Genomic DNA, 13411 nt, shown 5'->3' with positions numbered 1-13411 from the left:
TCATGACATCCCACGACAGATGGAACCAGCTGTGGCCACTTTTAGGGCCAAGCATGGAACCAGCAACAGTGGGAGATTGAAGTGTTTAACACCAGAGCCACAGTCTATGTGGTCTGTTGAGTGCAACCACTCATGCCAATACACACACACACATATATACAGCAGAAGACACTTGCCTAATGTGCCATGAAGTGGGACTGAACTTCTGACCACACGGTTGGCAAGCAAGCTTCTTAAATACACACCCACATCTGACCCTATTATCCATCCATCAATCTATATCTATATCTATCTATCCATCTTTGTCTATCTATCTATCTTCCTCTCTATCTATCAATTTCTCTTTCTCCTTATATTTATCTACATATCTATCTGTCTATCTTCCTTTCTCTTTCTGTCTCTATCTATCCATCTTTGTCTATCTCTATCTCTCTGTGTCTATCTATCAATTTCTCTTTGTATATATAGTTATCTACATATCTATCTATCCATCCATCCATCTGTCTGTTTGGCTGTCTGCCTGTCTCTCTCTCTACACACACACATAAAACAACGGACACATGCATACACACACAGACAAAACGCGTACAACACACACACACACACACACACACAGAGGCAAAACGCATACACACACACACAGAGGCAAAACGTGTACACACACACACAAAACGCGTACAACACACACACACACAGACAAATGCGTACATACACACACACACACACACACTCACACACACACACAAAACACGAACACACACACACATACAAAACACGAACACACACACACACACACACATTCACACAAACACACACACCTCGCAACTATTCCGTCTTCCCTCTCTTTATTATATTATATTGTTTAACCCTTCGTTCTCAGCCAGTTCAGTTCAGAGTCACGAATGCACCCCTTCTTCTTCTTCCTCCTTTCGCTGCTGTGTGTGAGTGATTCAAGGCAAACCTCGCACACACACACAAGAAAACCAAGGCTAAGACGAGCAAGAAGCTCGGAATCAGATCAACCACCTTAGCGACAACAGTTTTGTGTTGAAAATTATCAATGCAGCTGTCAAAAAATTACCATTTTGTCTTTTTTCCCCGTTTTTCCAATTATTTTTATATATATCATAAATAATATAAAAAGAAATAATTACATATTTATGTATAATTTATATGTGTGTGTGTGTGTGTCCCCGAGAGTGTGTACGTGCGCGCCCGTGTGTGTATGTGTGTGTGTGGTATATAAAAGATACTAAAAGATATAGATAGATTTCTGAATATTATTATATATATTAAATATTGAATACGGGATGGTACACACGCGCGCGCACTATTGCTCACACACACTCGCACATACAATATATATATATATATATGTGTGTGTGTGTGTGTGTATTAATATCTATATCTATATATGTATGTATTAATTAATATATATATATATATATATATATATATATATATATATATATATATTCAATGATGTATTTTATTATTATAAAACGTGTGTGTGTCTATACGAAAGTAGGTAGACACATACGCCCGTGCAAAAATATACATACTACCCAAGGAAGGAACACGGACACACACACACACACTATATACACAGCCGCCAATATCTCACCTATACGTATACTCTTCCCGCAACGCGCAAAACTGTGTATGGGATAGCACACACACACACCCACACATATACACACACATTCGTACATACGCGCGCACGCACCCACACTCACCCCAAATCGCACATATGCGCACACATTCCATTTACGAACACTATACACGCATGCATACGCTTACATATATACACGCATACCACAAGTACACGCGCATATATATATATATACATACACACACACAGATGTATGTGTGTGTGTCTTTTGTGTAAAAGCTCTATTGTATTTTATCGATTTCCTTTCAATAATAGGTAGTAAATCAATTTTCACCAAGGAGGCGGGGATATAAGTGATTAAACTAATTACTAAATAACTGCTATTTATTATCAAACCAACCCGTTCCCTGTTCACAGAAGAAAATCAAAGACACCCACCAATGGCTTTCATATTCAGCCCTTTAAGAAACGAATCTAGTCTAAATTCCCTTGACGCAAATGTGATGTAATAAAATAATAATTGATATATATATATATAAGGGCAAGGAACAAACTAGATGTTGTGATATTCATGCCTTTCCTAACGATATCATTTACAATGTACCGATATAAATATAATATAATATATATGTATATTCAAATATGAATATATATGTATGTGTATATTATATATATATATATATATATATATATATATATATATATATATATATATATATATATATATATATATACACATATATATAATATATATTATATTATACGCACAGGGGATTCTGTAGGTGATCGATTGACATGTTAGAAGTAGCAGACAGCTCTCATTGTAATTAATCTCTGCCATCTTAATAAATTAAGGAAAGGGTGCGTTAGATATTGTAGTCCAATAAGGCGGGAGGGTCATGAACGGACTGCTTTCGATCGTAGGTCGTCTGCTGGATGACGCCCGAGACAACTGATATGTCTGTGTGTGTGTGTGTGTGCATATATGTATGTATGTATATATGTATGTATGTATATATGTATGTATGTATGTATGTATGTATGTATGTATGTATGTATGTATGTACGTATGTATGTATGTATGTATATATGTATATATCTATATATGTATCTTATATAGATAATGTTAAAAAAAACCAAGCGGTCCTTTTGAAGTATAACTATTTTAACATATGTGCCTGTATGTATATATATGTATACATATATTATACACACAAATTACTTGATATATTTGTATATATATATATATATATCCAGACAGATTTTTTTTTGTCTCCGTTTTTTTTTTATTTCTCTCCATCTGTTTTCTCTCATCATTTCTTTCTGTAGAAGAGCGTAGGCTCGAAATGTCAAAGACTCCTCCATTTTTCCTGAGCGTCAAACTAATAAACTAATACACCTTTGTCATTCTCTCACCTGTTTTAAATCTTTCGTCTTTATTTTTACAGTTTGGGACTGTGTATGCAAGTATGTACGTATGTATGTATGCATGTATGTATGTATGTATGTATGTATGTATGTATGTATGTATGTATGTATGTACGTACGTACGCATGTATGTATGTATATACATAATACATACATACAATTTTGTGTTGCTTTCTTAGCCCCCAAAAGTATATAATAACAACAATGTCAAATTGGGTCTTGACAAGAGAAGGCGCTAATTATAAATAAACGTACGACACTTTTGCCGTCCCAAGAGCAGTAATAACCGAAGCGAAGTGAAATCGTTTCAATCAGGAAAGGAAACAGCAATCACCTCTAGTAAGCTCCCTATGAGAGTATCCCCCTGTTACACACACGCACACATACTTACGTATGCACTTAACCTACATATACATTTATATATTTAGTTTATATAATATATTAATTTATGTATGTGTACACACACATTCTATTAGTATATATATCACTTTATCTACATGTGTGTCTCTCTTTCCCTCTTTATATACCCCATTACTTCTCTCTCTCCCTCCCTCTTTCTACTGCCATTATAATCTATTTTTTATTGTTCTTTTTCTCTCTCTTTCTAGACCACCATCTTCTTAATTTTCATACTCTATTTATATTTATCTATCTTCTTCTCTCCTTTATTACTTTATCCCTTTCTTCCACCTCCTTCATTTCGCAGTTTCTTTATTTCTCTCTCTCTCTCTCTCTCTTTCCTCCTCTCAGTCATCGTTATTCTCTCCCTTTTCTTCTCCTGCATCCCCTCTATTGCTTTCAATCTTCTTCCCCCTTTCTTTTCAATTCTAACCCTCTCTTTCTCCTCCTCACTCAGTCTAGCTGTCTCTTTCTTTCTTTCCGTCCTCAGTCTGAGTCCTTCTCTTTCTTTACTTATATTTTTCTTTTCTTTCTCTTTCCTCAGTCTCTCACTTTCTCTACTCTAAATCTATATCTCCCTCTCCCTTTTCTCCTCTCTCACCCTATCTGTCTTTTTCTCTTCCTCTCCTCAGTCTCTATTTCTTCCTTTCTCTTCTCTCAGTCTATAGTTTTCCCTCCCTCCCTTCGTCTCTTGGTCTATTGCCTCTTCCTTCCTCTTCTCTTTCCGTATATCCCTTCTTCTTTCCTCAATTCATATATTTCTCTCTTTTTCCTTTTCCTCTGCTACACACACACACACCATATATATATATATCTCACTCTGTCCACCCCGCCATCTCTTTCACTCTCTTCTATCCTTCTTCCACCCTACCTCGTTCCTCTACCCAACTTTATTTGCTTTTCTCCCTCCAAACTAAAACCTGTTTATTCCTAACCTCCTTCTTTTTCTTCAGTTGATATTTCGGCGCCAAAATCCGTGTTAACCCTATAACTTTCTCCTCCACACACCAACAATAATTTCTAACCTGTATTAAATTCACACTTCTATCTTTGCCTCATTAAATCACCACAAATAATGTTTAGCTTTTATTTGCAACTGAATAAAATATTTATGAACATAATTAATGTTTTGTTTTCCCTTGTGGTTTTTATTTAATTTTATTGTATCTAGAATTCTCAAGTTTTATCTAGAAAGGAAAAAAACAAATTGAAAGATTAAAATACTGTTGTTAGTTACACGGGGAGAAATTTTGCTATTTCAGATATGTTCAACAATTGTTAATTTGGTTTAGAAAAATATTTTTCAGATTTAATATTAGTAAGTCAAAGCTCTTCCATGGAACCTAAACTTAAATACTATCCAACATCAGTTAATTTTATAAGAAAAATGCCATTTTGTCCCTGAACCCTCTCCTGGTGTTTCGGGTACTTTAAGAAATAACGGACTGCTGGCGTTAATTCTAATATCTGTCCTACAAACGTAGTTTTTTCCGGAAAGATTTGTTTCAATCATACGAGTACATAAAAAAAAATCGAATGCCATTTTCGACCTTGTAACCAAAATGTAGGATTAAGGAACTTAGAAATTTCTGTGAAAGTGGGTGGGCTCCTTTTGCGGGGATCCTGAAGAATGTCTTGGCAGAAACGTTATAACATCGGACAAACTGCTTCGTGGTATTTAGTTACGGCCCTTTACGCTCCGAGTTCAAATCTCGCCGAAGTCACCTTTGCTTTTCATCCTTTACGGGTCGATAAACAGAAGCACCAGTCAATTACTGATGTTTAATGTTTCTACTAAACATCCTAAATGTAAATGTGATTAATAACAAGAGACTGGTCTCTGCATAAGATTTATTTGCGCTTAAACACGAGAACACAAATTTATATAAAACGGAAGAGATCGCGAGGTTGTGGCAGTCATGGCTTTCTGGGGGCTATTAGGGAACTTTCAAGCGGGGTGGGTGGGCAAGGAGTATAATTAACTGGAACTTTATAGACGGTGTAAAGGGAACAATTTCACCGCTGCTTAGGTGTCTGTCTGTGCGTCCTACTTTATCTGCCCACGTATGTTTTCGAATGTGTTCAAAATAATAAGAGCAAACGTTACGCTTTTCCAAAGTTAGGTTTGAGACAGAAAGAAAGAGAGAGAGAGAGCAAGCGAGGGGACGGTCAGAGAGAAATCAGAGCTGAATCTGTCCCGAGCAAGGAATAGAAGAAGAGCCTTGAGGTGGGGGGGGCGGCAGAGACTATCATCCACCCCGGGTGGAGATGAGAGAGCGCGCGCACGAGAAAGAGAAAGAGAGAGAGAGACTAACTATGATGAATGTAAACGGACAGACTGCGACATTGGTATGAAACAGCGGAGATAAGGTAAGAGATCAGAACAGACAAGACTTATATATTTACACACATCGCACCATGCACCATTACCATCACCACCAACAGCATCATCATCTTTACATGAGCCAACAAGGCAGGGGGGGGGCTGTATGCAGTTGCTCGATTTACGAGAAACGGTAGCCAAATTCTCTCGAAAAATCATACCCCCACAGTCTTAAAAATAAGAAGGACACATCGGCCAGTGTAGTCGTAGACGGGATGGTCATGGTTGTTACACCTTTAATTATTAAGGTCTGCTTAATTAGTCCTCATCTTGGACAACAACACACCTACATATTGTCTTTTGTTGATCTGAGATAAAAGAGATCACGGGTTCACACATTAAACTTGACTGTCATCTGTTGTCTATAAGGTTACTACTACTACTACTACTATTATGATTGATGTGTTTCATGTTCTTATTGATAGCATTATTATTACTACTACTACTCTAATTACGATTAGCAAGCCTGTACCTAATGACTCCGATTGCTAGAAACAGCAACTAAATCTCTTAGTCTTCCTAAAACAAAAAGGAAATATTATAATGTGTCGAGAGGGGGGCATAAAAAAAGGCGGGATGGTCAAAGCGAAACGATTATGATCATTATAGGTTGACGCGATCACAGTTAGCCTAGGGTTAAACAATAGCAACAATTAACCATGTAGTCCTTCACGCCTCTTCTAGTTCAAGTTTATCGTCATTATATACATCGTGTATGTATATTATATATATACTCACGCACTATACTCATATATTCTACATGACATGTGTCTGTTCAATGGAAGATCTTATAATTTCTCCCCCGCCCCGTATCCATTATTGATGATATTTTGATTGCTTCCTTCCTCGCTACATACGTGAGATCCAAAAAGGGACCCATTTCGTGGTTGCGAGACCTGTTAGAAATAACAACCAAACACTCCCTCAAATCACGCTCTGTCTTTAAGAAGAAGAAAAAAAGCGAGCAGACACGTTAGATTAATGTAATAATCTTAGACACCCGTTTTCCCTCCCAAAAGATGGGATGGCCACGGTCACAGCTGGAAGGCATTTTTAATCATAGGTCTATTTGATCCAAGATGACTTCGGAGTTAAAGAACACCAACATCCATCCATCCATCCATTCGCAGAGGCAACAATTTGTTCACCCTTCACCCACTTGACAGATTTTCCCATGTTTTGTATTATAATTTCCACCTTGTAATCTAATTGTAAATAATGTTTATTATATGTTACACTTCATCTTCTACGTCCCCATGCTTAGATAAGGAATAATAATAGCTATTATTATTATTATTATTATTATCATTATTATTGTTATTATTATAGAGCTGGCGGAATGGTTAAGCGCGTCGTACAAAATGCTTAGTCGCATTTCTTTTGCCTTTCGTCCTCTCGGGGGTCGATCAGTTCAGTACCAGTTGAACACTGGAGTCGAAGAAGCAATCGATTAACTCATGTCCCCACCCCCCTACAGACTGCTGCTGGCCTTGTGCCAAAAAATTAAAAAAGAATTATTATTATTATTATTATTAGTGTGACCTTCATAAAAGCATGGACGTTAAAACGTTCTCGATTCTTTAGAAATCTTAAGGCCTCGTGTCTATAAGCTTACACGATCGTCATTATGATTTTGTATGTGTATGTATGTATGTATATATGTGTGTGTATATATGTGTATGTGTGTGTGTGTGTGGAAAGGAAGGAATTGTTGGGGTGGGGGTATGCAGGGACATGAAGACGAATGGGAAGAAGAAAAAGGCGGAAAATTGTCAATTAGAGAACCTGCTGTGTATGTGTGTGTGTGTGTGTGTGTGGTTCTACTTTCTTGCTGATCTAACACATTCCTTCACCTCTTCCTCTCATAGCACACACACATACACACATACACATACTCACGAACACACACGCATGCACCACACACACACACACACACATATATATATATATACACACACAAACGCGCCTATTAATGAATTGCTGTAGGTGAATGTTTTAATAACAGACTTGTAGTTAACCACACATAAACATACGCTCGCACACGCACACACACTTATATACGTTTAGAGCTAACTCAGCCCTGATTGTGTTCATCTATGATCGAAGCCGTTCCAGCCATGATCATCCTGTTTTTTTAAAATTTTATTTATTTATTTATTTATTTATTTTTGTATATGGACCCTTTCTTTTTACGATGATAGGATGCATGTGAAATAAATCGGTTGCTATTTCTAACAGGTCGGTCGACCACATTGAGCCTCCCTGATTGGCTCGAACGCATACATACACACACACACACACACACACACACACACATACATATGAGGTGGTAAGGGTGGAACCATTAATATAGCTTGTCTTTCTGAATGTCTTGTAAATAAATATTTCCAGGCTCTTTGAGGTCACTTGTGTCACGTGTGGGATTTGTGCGTTTCTGTGTAAATCTTTTTTCTATCTATCAATGTGCCTGCCTATAAGACTCTCTCTATCGATCTGTCTGTATGTCTACTTATCGATCTCGTACGTCTCTTTGCGTCAATTTGTATCTCAGTACATCTGTCTGTCTTCGTACATAACTCCTATACATCCACCACTTTTCTGTTTCTCCTCCAACCTTGTATATATATATATATGTGTGTGTTTGTATGTGTATATGTGTATGTATATATATATATATATATATACACGCACACACATACACATACAAGCATGCATGCATGTATGTATGTATAAAATAGTGTTTTTCTTTACAATTCTATACTCATTGTATTAAGTAAATTTCATTTGATAAACGCGGCCATGCGCGTGTGACTATCAAACTCTGCTGTAGCATGGCCCTGTACGGTCGCAGCACAGTTCAATTATAAACGGGGGCTCAGCCGCCCATCTGTAGCTCAACTCAACAGTTTGAGTCTGCCTCCAGTGACGCTAGCTTAACCGTTTCCACATGTTCAACATGGATCACATGTTGTTAGCCAACTGAGGTTGATACTAGATTTCGTTATTTAGTATTCGTTATTCATCAATTAACGTCCTCTTTTCCCAACCCTGCATGGGTCAGACGGAATTTGTTCAGGCAGATTTTTCTACAGCTGGATGCTCTTCCTTTTGCTAACCCTCAGACATGTTTCGCACAAGACTGAAAATAAAACACATCACTTGTATGATGATGATGATGATGATGTTCATTCCCAGCAATGACATAGTGTAAGACTTCTTGTAAACACACACACACACATTTACATATATGATGGGCTTTTTTCAGCTGTGTGAAGGCACATGGCGAAGTGGTTTGGATATTTGGCTCATGTTTGTAACATTCTGAGTTCAATTCCCAGCAGCTCATTGTATCCTTGGGCAAGATGTTTTATTTCTCATGGCTCCAGTCCCACTCAGGTGGCAAAAATGAGTTATGCTTGTATCACAGACGACCGGCCATGTCACACTCTGTGTCACACTGAATCTGTCAACTCTCATCACTGTAACTGACAAAAGGCCAGTTTTTTTCTTTGAGCTTGGTTTGGCCCAGACCTCTAGTAGAAGACACCTGCCAGGGGTGCCCACAGTGGATCTGAACCCAAGACCACATTGTTAGGAGGCAAGCTCCTTAACCACATGGCCAGGGTTGTATTTTTCTCATTTCAAGTTGGAGAGGTGTAAGAAGTCAAGTGTAATAGAACGAGGCATAACAGGGTAGAATCAAGTGTTTGCTAAACATGATGATTGTGATCACACGGCCCACATGGATCTATGTGTACCAAATTCCATGCAGTACAAATCTTCCTGATAGATTGAATTCTGTTCTATATATCGTATTGAGAGTATATCTTTTTATGAATTTGTGTGATGTTTCACTGTCCGATACGTTCATTAATTCCTAGACTGTCAGTGCAAGGACAATGAAACCTAAACCAGCAACTCCCCTAATTCCAGGGAATGTCCTAAAGAAGTAAATTTTTTTTAAGGGCTGCCTAATTGGAGCCCCACTGACCCCCCCTGTTTTGACTGCATTTTAAACTAAATAAATGGCTTTGGAAACCAAATCAGAGCAATGACGATGAATTTCATACCATGAACTCTTAGAGAGTATCGTAAGGAGGTTCAATTTCAGAAGGGCCGCTTAAATGGGGCTCCAGTGACCCCCTCTATTTTTACTGCATTTACCTTGATCCTACGTTTATTGATTAAACTATGGTCAGCATCAGTGCTTTGTACATTTGCAGAAATAAGTTTGGCCATTCTGTATACATTCATGTACATTCAAATTGAGATAAAGAGTTATAACAGGTACGTTTCAGGTGTGGCAGTGTAGGTATTTATATTTTGTAGTTTATGAAACTTATGTCTAGTATATATATATATATATTGTTGGAATTTACAAAAAAACAAAACAAAAGATGAAGATGGCTGTGTAAACAACAAGCAGATGTATTAGTTTAACGCTTGGGAAGTGAGAAAGTCTTTTATATTTTGAGCCTTTGCTCTTCGACAGAAAGGAACACATAAATAAACAGGGAGAGAAAATAAAAATGGTTTAGTGGCTAGCGATCAATCATGGCGATATATATATATATATATGAAGGTGTATATTGTTACAAGTACTGTGTATATAGGAAAGATATATATATATATATACTGTGATCTATGCATTATGTTGAGGGTATATACATGAAGGTTGATAGTATTACTAGCAGCATGTATATGAGTGATATGCAGTGGAGGAGGGTGTATATGAGCTGCATATCATTCCAGATTTCAAGTGTATATAAAGGATCAGACTGTGTATATAAAGAATGATGTAGATAGTGATGCCATTATCATCACCATTAACTTCCATCTTCCATTCTAGCGTTGGTTGGATGGTTTGGCAGGTTCCTACCGGTCCAAGACTGCATCGTGTTCCAATGTCTGCTTTGGCTGGCATGGCGTCTGTGGCAGGAGGCCCTTCCTAACATCAACCATTTCACAGAGGTACTACGTGCTTTTCCCATGGCACCAGCACTAGTGAGATCACCAAGTAACTCACAACCCTGAAATCCCTTTCACCTGAGTGAGGGATACAATAGTGAAATAAGGGGTTAAAGTATGAGAAAATAGGGCCAGAGCAGAAAAGGTTTCTTTCTTTTGAGCAGTGGTTCTCAACCAGTGTCCAGATGACATTTGGGGTCCACACAAGATTTTCTTGCTAAAACTTATGTGCAATGAGTTGGTTTTACTTGTACTATGCTTAAAATATGTTAACAATTTTTTCTACAATTCCTTGTAATATTTAATTATATAAATTTAATAGGATTTTTAAAAATATCAAATGGCTATGAGGGTCCATCCAAGTAGAATAGAAATCAAAGGGTTTCAGAGGTGGAAAAAAAAATGATTGCAAACCACTGCTTCAGAGGAATTACATGGCTTCTCCCATTATAGAAGAATGGATAGGAATAACTGGGATGGAACTGGAAGCATGTGCAACAGTCTGTGCAGTACCAATGTATATACACAATGTTAGTTGATACATGTAATATATATTTACATGTGGTTTAACCTTTTTGATACCAACTTGGCTGATTCCTCTGATACTTCTGGCTCTGAGTACAAATGTCTTGTTTTCATAAGTTTTGAATTAAAATCTTCCACCAAACCTTAGTCACAATTTATTTTCCTAACACTAGCTGAATGATTACAAAGTTATTATACTAAATTCTTTGTTATATTTAAAATTAATTGAAAGAAACACAGAGCATCTCAACAGAAATATGGTAACAAAAGGGTTAAAATATATAGTAGAGAAACAATTCTTAACCCTTTTGATACCAACCTGGCTGAAACAGGTTCTGGCTCTGAAAGTTTTGAATTAAAAGCTTCCACCAAACTTTAGTCACAATTTATGTTCCTAACACTAGCTTAATGATAACCAAATTATTTTACTAAATTTTTTGTTATATTTAAAGTAATTGAAAGAAACACAGAGCATCTCAACAGAAATACAGTAACGATAGGGTTAAACCTTTAGCATTTAGGATATTATGTCAAATGCTGCTATGCTTATTTGTTTATATTGTTTTGAATTAATCGTTCATTATCTTGTAGCTTTGAGAAATTGATGTGATTGTTTATTTTCAGAATGAAATTGTTGAGTAGGTGTGAGAGGCCAGATCTGGCCGCTTTGACCATAAAACAGATTGAATATTTGGGGCCTTATATGGCTGGATTAAATGCCAAAGGGTTAAGGTGATCCATGCGGTCAGTGTTTGTAACCAAAACAGACTGGTCCATGTGGTAAGCATGTTTATGAGAGATTGAGTCATGAATTAGTAACTCGACAGCAACATGTTCTGCACATGTGTGAATGAGAAAAAGGGTTAAACTGCCCCATGTATTCATGCATTCCACTACATTTGGATATGGAAGAGAAAGAGTTGAAATGGTTTATATGCTACATGTGTGTATATAAGGGAGTTAGACTTATCCACATACTAAACATGTGTATATATGAGAGACAGACATAGAGAGAGAGAGAGAGATTGTGATAGATATATGACTTGATCCATGTACTACATGTAGGTATGAGAGAGAAATAGCTTGAGCAATTTACTACATGTGTGGACATAGTGTAAGTCATGTGATCTATGTACATGTGTCAGGAGGTTAAACCCGGTGTTACATCCATTCACATCTTGTCCATCACCACAAAACGTCAGCCCTTGTTAAAGCCTTCAGCATTCAGGTTACTCCCTCAAATTTAATGTTCTTTTATTTACATTGTATTGAATTAATCATGCGTTAATCATGAGATTTTGATGATGTGGTTGTTTATTTTTAGAATCACATTGCAGGGCAGGTGTGAGAGGCTGAATCTGCCCATCGTGGACATAAAACAATAGAATATTTAGGCCAGATACGGCCTCTTTAGATACTAAAGGGTCAATGACCAAAGTTAAGCTGTATTGGGTCTGTTTAGTATTGAAATGAGGCCAACTTTGGGGCAAACGTATTTTCCTTGTTTTTGGTGGTGGCAGGGTTGATGCCCACTGTGACTGGAACCAATACAACAATAGTTACAAATCTACCAGACTATAACTGTACATGTCTAAAATCGTGCGTGTGTATGAGAGAGAGACTGTGTGTGTGTATTGCATGTGTTGTTTTGCTCCAGATCTGCCACAATTAAATAGATCTATGGTAAAGGACATCCCTGTCATGACCATCCAATCTTATTTTTATTTCAGATACTATGTATCTTGAAGCATATTATTCTAATGTGTTCTTCCTTTCTTTAACACAGTAGTGTGTGATGATTTGAGGGAGATTTGGTTACTATTTCTAGCAATTTGAACCAGGACGTTGAGGCCCCATCCTTTTACATGTGTGTGTGTGGGACGATATGTGTTTTGGCAGTTTCTCTGTAAAACATTCATGACAATTTGATCTAATGCTAAACCTTTTCTCGGGGCTAGAGAGGTCAGTTTTATAGGGGTCAGTAAGTCAGCCACTGTGTATCACTACGGTTAGTTTTGTTATTAAGACAAAGTGTCCAAGTTAGATCAGGTATTGTAATACTTAGGACGTGAGTTCAATCCTACAGCTAGTGTTTT

General features: G+C 37.2%; 1 protein-coding gene across 2 annotated transcripts in view; it reads left to right on the top strand.

Moving 5' to 3' along the window:
- Positions 1-5445: 5445 nt before the first annotated feature.
- The window catches only part of LOC115218815 (zinc finger protein 658B), a 36491-nt gene continuing 28525 nt past the window's right edge, over positions 5446-13411 (top strand). Inside the window, exon 1 of one of the 2 annotated variants that reach the window (XM_029788753.2) lies at positions 5446-5809. The gene's annotated coding sequence lies outside the window, so the exon portion shown is untranslated. The remainder of the gene's footprint in view (positions 5810-13411) is intronic. The other variant, XM_029788752.2, reaches the window with a different exon arrangement.

This window comes from Octopus sinensis, linkage group LG14 (genome assembly GCF_006345805.1).
Source record: "Octopus sinensis linkage group LG14, ASM634580v1, whole genome shotgun sequence".
NCBI classification, from domain to species: domain Eukaryota; kingdom Metazoa; phylum Mollusca; class Cephalopoda; order Octopoda; family Octopodidae; genus Octopus; species Octopus sinensis.
The sequence above is the reverse complement of the archived record's forward strand: the minus strand, read 5'-3'. Positions and strand labels throughout refer to the sequence as shown.